Consider the following 8,456-nt stretch of genomic DNA (forward strand, 5'->3'; position numbering starts at 1 on the left):
TCAGGCTCACTGCCTTTATTCCTGATGAAGGGCTTTTGCCCGAAACGTCGATTTCGAAGCTCCTTGGATGCTGCCTGAACTGCTGTGCTCTTCCAGCACCACTGATCCAGAAAATGGGATTTATTTCACTGGAGAACAGGGAAGTTGAGAGGTGACCTTATAGACATTTATAAAATCACGAGGGGTATAGATAAGGTTAATAGCAGTTGTCTTTTCCCTAAGATGGGGGATTTCAAGATGGGGGCAAAGTCTCAAAGTGAGAGGAGAGAGATTTAAGAAAGACATGAGGAGCAAATGCTTAACACAGAGGGTGGTCCGTGTGTGGAGTGGTGGTTATGGGCACGGTTACAACGTTTAAAAGACACTGAGATAAGTGCATGGATAGGAAAGGTTTGGACAGATATAGGCTGGAAGTAGGATTGATTGATTTAGTTTGAGATTATGTTCAGCATGGACTGGTTGGGCCAAAGGGTCTGTTTCTGAGCTGTACGACTCTATGACTCTATAGCTGTAACAGTCGTAATACCATTTTCTAGCTCTTGGACATTACCTTGAATGCTATGGCATCTCAATTGCTCAGCTGTTCTGTCTCCTATAATATTCCAACGAATGTCATTTTCCTCAGGTACGTTGAGCTTGTTGATTGGAATATCTGTCTCCACTGTTTCTTTTCCCTCATAGTTTTGACTTTGGATGGCAACTGTTGATCAGAGTCCTTTCTTTCCCTTTCACCTCCCCTCGATTCATCTTTTGTTGTTGAGGGGATGCTGAGGGAAAGGTTTCACACGTATTTGGGAAGGCAAGGACTGATTAGGGATGGTCAACATGGCTTTGTGTGGGAAATCATGTCTCATGAACTTGATTGAGTTTTTTGAAGAAGTAACAAAGAGGATTGATGAGGGCAGAGTGGTGGACGTGATCTATATGGACTTCAGTAAGGTGTTCAACAAGGTTCCTCATGGAAGTCTGGTTAGCAAGGTTAGATCACATGGGATGCAGGGAGAAATAGCTGTTTGGGTACAGAACTGGCTCGAAGGTTGAAGACAAAGGATGGTGGTGGAGGGTTGATTTTCAGACTGGAGATCTATGACCTATGCCCAGTGGTGTGCCACAAGGATTGGTGCTAGGTTCACTGCTTTTTGTCATTCATATCAATGATTTGGATGTGAACCTACGAGGTATGGTTAGTAAGTTTGCAGATGATACCAAAATTGGAGGTGCAATGGATAGCAAAGAAGGTTACCTCAGAGTACAATGGGATCTTGATCAGATAGGCCAATGGGCTGAGGAGTAGCAGATGGAGTTCAATTTAGATAAATGCAAGGTGCTGCATTTTGGAAAGGCAAATCAGGGCAGGACCTATACACTTAATGGTAAGGTTCTGGGAAGTATTGCTGAACAAAGAAACCTTGGTATGCTTGCCTTTATTGGTCAGTGCATTGAGTACAGGAGTTGGGAGGTCATTTTACAGCTGTACAGGACAGTGGTTAGGCCACAATTGGAATGCTCCATGCAATTCTGGTCTCCCTACTTTGGGAAGGATCTTGGGAAACTTGAAATAGTTCAGAAAGGATTTACAAGGATATTACCAGGGATTGGAGTGTTTGAGTTACAGGGAGAGGCTGAATAGACTGGGGCCATTTTCCCTGGAGCAGTGGAGGCTGAGAGGTGACCTTATAGAAGTTTATAAAATCGTGAGGGGCATAGATAGGGTGAATTGACAAGATCTTTTCCCCGGGGTGAGAGAGTCCAAAATTAGAAGGCATAGGTTTAAGGTGAGAGAGGAAAGATTTAAAAGGGATGCAAAAGGCAACTTTTTCATGCAGAGGATAGTGTGTGTATGGAATGAGCTACCAGAGGAAGTGGTGGAGGCTGGTACAATTGCAACATTTAAAAGGCATCTGGAGAGCTATGGGCCAAGTACTGGCAAATGGGACTTGATTAATTTGGGATATCTGTTCGGCCCGGACAAATCAGCCTGAAACATTGACTTTCCTGCTCCTCGGATTTGTCTGACCTGCTGTGCTTTTCCAGCTTCACATTTATTGATCTACTCTCTTAGGTGGTCGTAAAAGATTTCAAGGTATTATTTTGGAGAAGATGGGTTGTCCTGGATGTTACTCACCCAATACGACTAGAAGAAAAATGGCTAATCTGTTCAGGATCAAACTGCTGTTGCTGTGCCTCCATTTTCAGTCATCATAGCGGTGACAACAGTTCAAAAAGTACTTCATTGATTGCAAAATCGTTTTGGCCACCTTCAGGTTTTGTAAAGTTAGGGGCTATTTAAAAGCAGAACTTTCTTCCATGAGGTTCTGTTGTTAAGGCCGCAGTAAACAGAATGCAGTTAATCCAGGATTAATTACTCATCAGGGTCCTCAGACAGTGCGTCAGGCTCTTTGCTTCCCCGTGTGGAAGGTCTAATGTCTGTTTCAAAGCCAGGGCCCACTTTCCCTCCCTTTACCAGTATTGCGGCTCTACAGCTTCTACAGCCATTCTTTAAATTCATTCAGGGGATGTGGGCCTCGCTGGCTAGGCCAGCATCTTATTGCCCACAGGGCAGTTAAAAGCCAACCACATTGCTATGTGATCTGGAGTCACATTTAAGCCAGACGAGGTAAGGATGGAAGATTTTTTCCCTAAAGGACATTAGTGAATCAGATGGGATTTTCATGGACATCATTAGATTTTTAATACTATATTTTTATTGAATTCAAATTCCACCATCTGCTGTAGCGGGATTCGAACCCAGGTCTCCGGAACATTACCCAGGTCCCTGGATTAGCAATCCAGCACTAATACCACTCGGTTATCACCTCCCTCTCAAATGGACACTGAGACACTCATTTAGAATCTGGGAAATTCCGCCAAATTTCTGGGGGATACAAAAGACGCAATGTATACTATCCATGGTCATTACTTAAGTGACTTGAATCTGGAACCTGTACTCAGAGTGGGGCCCCTGCCACACACTCCCCTCAACCCAGTGAGAGTGGGGTCCTGCCCCCGCCCCAAGTGAGAGGTAGACCCCTGTGCCCCAGTTTGGGTAAAATCTCTACTCAAATATATGCCTCAGTGATTTAAAGAATGAAAGTAGTAAGAGAGAGATGCAGAGAGGAAGACAGACAGGAATATGGAGACTGAGAGTTGCAGAGAGCTAAAGGTAGTAAGAGAGGGTGAGGGAGACACATATGGGAAGGAATACAAGAGAAAGAAAATTATACACACTATTATATAAACTTATATAAAATAAGTGTAGAGAGAGAGGTGAAGCACAGAGAGAGATAGAGCAGGAAAAGCAAAGGAGAGAGACCCCCAGAGTAAAAGAGAGAGAGAAAGAAAGAGGGAGACAAACGGAGAGAGATAAAGATGATTGTTCTTGCACCTTAATGAGTAAATGATAAGGTCATATCGAGCAGGTTTGGGCATGGAACACTAGTGGACTCACTAACATTAAGGGCATTTAAATGGTCATTGGATAAATATATGAATGACAATGGAATAGTGTTAGTTAGATGGGCTTTAGATTAGTTTCACAGGTCAGTGCAACATCGAGGGCCAAAGGGCCTGTACTGCGCTGTAATATTCTATGTTCTGAGGTCTATGCAAAGCAGTCAATGAGCCTCTCAGCTCCGGCTGACTCTCGTTCTGGGAATGTGAAGTGTTGGGCCATTTATGGACACTAGATGGCAGAAGGGACCATAGTTAGTCAGAGTACAATGCAATGTTTTAAGCCCAAAGCAAAACTTGTCCTCCAAATTTGGATCATTTGTGGTGGAGTTGCCAACCCTGGTTGCATGTATTCCTGGACAGCCTCCTGTTTCCAAACTCCATGGCCCTCAGGCCAGTAGAAGTTAGGCCACACAAAACCTAGGGTTCCTGTCCGAGACACCACATCTTTCGCAAGGATTTTCTTTTTGAGGGACAGCAGTATAGGCTTTGAAAAATAATTCGCAAACTTAAATTGCAAGATCACACAAACTTGTGTCCTCTAGAATTTCTCAGGTCAAGGATGATTAAAGTTTTCTGTGAAATAGAACAAATAGAATGGTTAACAAGGCTTTTAAACACTTACCTTCATTGTTCAGACCTTAGAATATAAGAGTTGGGACATCATGTTGAGGTTGTACAGGACATTGACGAGACCTCTTCTGGAATACTGTGTCCAGGTCTGGTTGTTCTGTTATAGGAAAGATATTATTGAGCTGGAGAAGATTTAGATAGGATTTACCAGGATGTTGTCAGAAATAGGTAGGCTGGGACTTCTTTCACTTGAAGACAGCAGGTTGAGAGGTGACTTTATAGAGGTTTATAAAATCATGAGGGGTACAGATAAGGTGAATGGCAGGTGTCTGTTCCCTAGGGTGAGGGATTTCAAGACTAGAGGGCGTATTTCTAAGGTGAGAGGAGTAAGATTTTAAATAGACCTGAGGGACAATGCTTTTACACACACACTTGAACTTCCAGAGGAAGTGGTGGATGTGGGTACAATTACATCATTTAAAAGACATTTGGATATGTTCATGAATAAGAAATGTTTGGAAGAATATGGGCCCAGCACAGGCAGGTGGGAGCAGTTTAGAATCTTAGAATCCCTACAGTGAGGAAATCAGGCCCAACAAGTCCACACCGACTCTCCGAAGAGTGACCATCCCAGACCCATTCCTCTACCCTATTACTGCTTACCCCTGACTAATGCACCTAACATATATAGACCTGAACACTATGGGCAACTTAGCATGGCCAATTCACCTGACCTGCATATTTTTGGATTGTGGGAGGAAACCGGAGCAAACCCACAGACATGGGACAATGGCTGTGTGGGGTTTGCACAGTCGCCAGAGGCTAGAATCAAACCAGAGTCCCTGGTGCTGTGAGGCAGCAGTGCTAACCAACGAGCTACTGTGCCTTTAGTTTGGGATTATGGTTGGCGTGGACTAGTTGGACTGAAAGGTCTGTTCCATGCTGTATGAGTCTATGAAATGGACTGATAGGGATAATAGAAATACTCACTAATTGATGCTCAACTCATTGCTAATTCTAAATCTGAGATTGATGGCCAAAGGTGTTAAGGGATTATGGGAACATATGAGGTTGGCTTATAGATCAGCACTGACAGGACAGACTCAAGGGGCTGAATGGCCTCCTTATGTTCCCAAGTTTCGTGGTTGATAATCTGACCTAACCCCACATGCCTCACACATTGAATTGGAAAGCAAATAGTGTCTTCATTTAAAGTGGGGCTGACAAGGATAAGAGAAGAGAAGGGCAACATTTTGCCCATCAAATACTCCCAGGACAGGGACAGCACAGGGTTAGATACAGAGTAAAGCTCCCTCTACACTGTCCCCATCAACCACTCCCAGGACAGGAGCAGCACGAGGTTAGATGTGGAGCAAAGCTCTTTTTACCCTGACCCTATCAAATACTCCAAGCACACGCCAACACAGGATTATATACAGTAAAGACACTGTCTCCATCAAAACACTTCCTGGATAGAAACAGTATGGGGTTAGATAGAGTAAATCTTGCTCTACAAAGATTGCCAACCACACATGATAGGTACAAAACATGGGATCAGATACAGATTAAAGCTCCCTCTTCACTGTCTCCCTCAAACACTCCCAATGCAAACATAGCATGCTAATACATACAAAGATCCCTCCACACTGTTTGTACTGATGGTCGCCTGCCACATGAGGAAGGGTCTGGTCTCAGTCAGATTACAGTTACTGCAGAAATGGACTGAGTTACTGTAGAAATGGATCCATATTTTGCTGGTGCATCAATCTGTGACTCTGAGTCTGGGCTGGGTTTGAATTGCAAATCCTTGAGCCCCAATAACCCAGCAAAATCTGTGAGGCTTTTTGACATTTCATGCTCACGTTAGCTGCTAATTACTGAATAATGAGACGACACCTTTGAAGTTAGCATCAATAGTTCCTTTATTAACACATAGGAAAACTCAATTCATGCACATTATTGATCCAACAAACGCGGATTTCACCTTGTTAACAGGAGCAAAATACTCAAATATCAAAATAAACCTTAATTTCACAAAGTGCATAAAACACTGGTGGATCTAGGGCATGTCAAAGTCATGGTCGGAAATCATAATGGGAGACTGACATACACCAAAATAAAGGAGGGAAAGAGGGAAAGAGGGAAAGAGGGAAAGAGGGAAAGAGGGAAAGAGGGAAAGAGGGAAAGTTATACAGACAGCAAGACCATGAGAAGGAGATAGAGACAGTAGGCTGACAAAGAGATGAGTCCTTATCACACAATTAGAATTATTACTTGTTCAGGATTGCAATGTGGCTCAACACCAGTTTCACTTAAAAACAATCTTGACTCCTGCCCAACCCCCTCCCCCCATCGCCAAGAGTCTCTGGAATGCTGTTGCGATGGAAAAGGAGGGAGTTAGAGTGAATGTTCCTGACTGAATTGGTTTCTTTACTTTATGCCCAGTTATCCAGAAGGTTTGCTTGATCCCACCAGTGGCTTCACAAACTGGAGAGAAGGATCTGACCACATAGGTGCCAGTCTCCCAGAGTTGTGGCAGATTTGAGAGCTACAGTTAGACCAAAGACGAGGTTGCATAGACACTGAACAATGCCTGGTAATAGATCCTGATCTTTTTTTGGGGAGGGACAGCAAACCAAAAAAGGTTTGTCCACACACAACAACAGCTCCTTCCCTAATGACCCAAATGAGTAAACACTTTCAAAAAGGGCTTGTGCCTGGGTCAGGCTGCAGACTGGCATCTACAGCGAGAGCAAAACCCATTTCCCAACACCCTGGTTACTACGTTAAAGCAGTTGTACTACTGCAGGGTGCTCAGACATTGTAAGCAAGCAATAAAACCCGCAACAATTGTCCACTGTTTAACTGCATCAAGCTCCACAAACACTGGATACAGGTAGGAATATTGGTAACACTTCTACCCCAGACTCACAATCATATTACGATGGGCCCCCTTTAAACTCAGTCAAAAATAAAATCTAACTCCTGCTCTCAAATCTGGTTTTTAAAAGCCGTTGTAATGCCACATAATATACATATACAGTCACACATCCAGAAATAGATCTCAAAATATTTTTTCAAATAATTACGATAGAATTTCCAATAACCTACTATGAATATTGTCACAGTACAAGACACAGGAACATACAGTATATAATCGGCTGCTGTAACACAGTCTGAGATTGTCCTCTGTCACAGTAAATATCAGATTTCGGTTTGAAATGTTAGCTGGTATCCATGCAGTTTTTTGGACATATTTTTTGTAACATTTTTGTTGTTAAAAAGCTTTTTAATCCCTCAGTAATAGAGCTTAAAACTAGACACTATTTATAGACTAACACTTGATAAGCTGTGGCAGTTTGAAGCAAGTTGCTTTCACATCAAGACTAAACAGTGAAAAAAAAATAGAATGGAATTGATCAGTAGCTTTGTATATATGACTGGCTGGCACAGAATAGGACTAGCTGTGGACTTTCCCTCTCCAAAGAGTTTTTTTTCACAAGACAGTAAAACTTTTGATAGCTCCAGACATTTTGTACAGCAAGTTTCGCATTCCATCTAACTTTAAAGTTTTTTTTGTTAGAACTTCATACTTTTTTCTCCCAATGGAAAAATGCAGATCATTTGAACCCATTAAAAAAATAAATATTAAAATATTAAAAAAAATTATAAAAACAGATGCTGCTAACGGAGACACCACCATTGGCACAAAACAAGTGTGCCATCCTACACAAACTCAAGCCTAACCCTGCAGAAGACAATGGAGGCATGGGTGGGGAACACAGATGGATACTTTCCTTTTTGCCAGCCATCCCTTGAAGTGGGACTGCCCCTGGGTGCAGTCTGTGTGCACCAGCCTAGGCGTGGATCGTGGGCAGGATCCTGGGCAAAAAGCATAACCTATTAGGGCCCAGTGACAAGGTGCCCGCGTGGCGGATAGGCGAGGGAAGGGGAGTGGAGCCATTTTAAAAGCCTCATGTGAAAGTTTAAACTCAATGAGAGCCCCTCCACTGGAGGGTCATCTGCATCACATGTGGTGTTAAAATATTGACAAAAATATGATAACTTAAAAGTGATTTAAAAAGTGACCTGGTGTCAGCAAAACTTTTTAAATGGGTCCTGTGTCAGAACCATAGAGGGGTTACAGCACAGGAAGAGGCCATTCAGCCCATCACCTCTGAGCCAGCTGAACAAATGGCCATTCTTAACTCAGCTCGGTTCTGGACCCTGGCATGTTACAGTGCTGTGGGACGTGCTATCCATTAGGGACTGTGCCACTTACCTCCCATCCTCTGTGCCATAAAGTCAAGCTAAGACATTCAGTGAAGAACTAGTGAGCTTTGGCAACCAGTTCCAGATAATGGGTGGGGGGGGAAATTCACGTGGATAATTCTGTTCTGGCCCAGGCGGTTTAGAAACAGGGCTGTGGGAAG

General features: G+C 43.2%; 1 long non-coding RNA gene across 1 annotated transcript in view; it reads left to right on the forward strand.

The window, feature by feature from the left end:
- LOC122542836 overlaps window positions 1–6,479 on the forward strand; it is a 17,233-nt gene extending 10,754 nt beyond the window's left edge. The window contains exon 3 of the long non-coding RNA XR_006309872.1: window positions 6,146–6,479. This is a non-coding gene — a long non-coding RNA (uncharacterized LOC122542836). The remainder of the gene's footprint in view (window positions 1–6,145) is intronic.
- Window positions 6,480–8,456: the final 1,977 nt, after the last annotated feature.

The sequence above is a fragment of the Chiloscyllium plagiosum genome, chromosome 41, assembly GCF_004010195.1.
Source record: "Chiloscyllium plagiosum isolate BGI_BamShark_2017 chromosome 41, ASM401019v2, whole genome shotgun sequence".
In the NCBI taxonomy this organism is placed as follows: Eukaryota; Metazoa; Chordata; class Chondrichthyes; order Orectolobiformes; family Hemiscylliidae; genus Chiloscyllium; species Chiloscyllium plagiosum.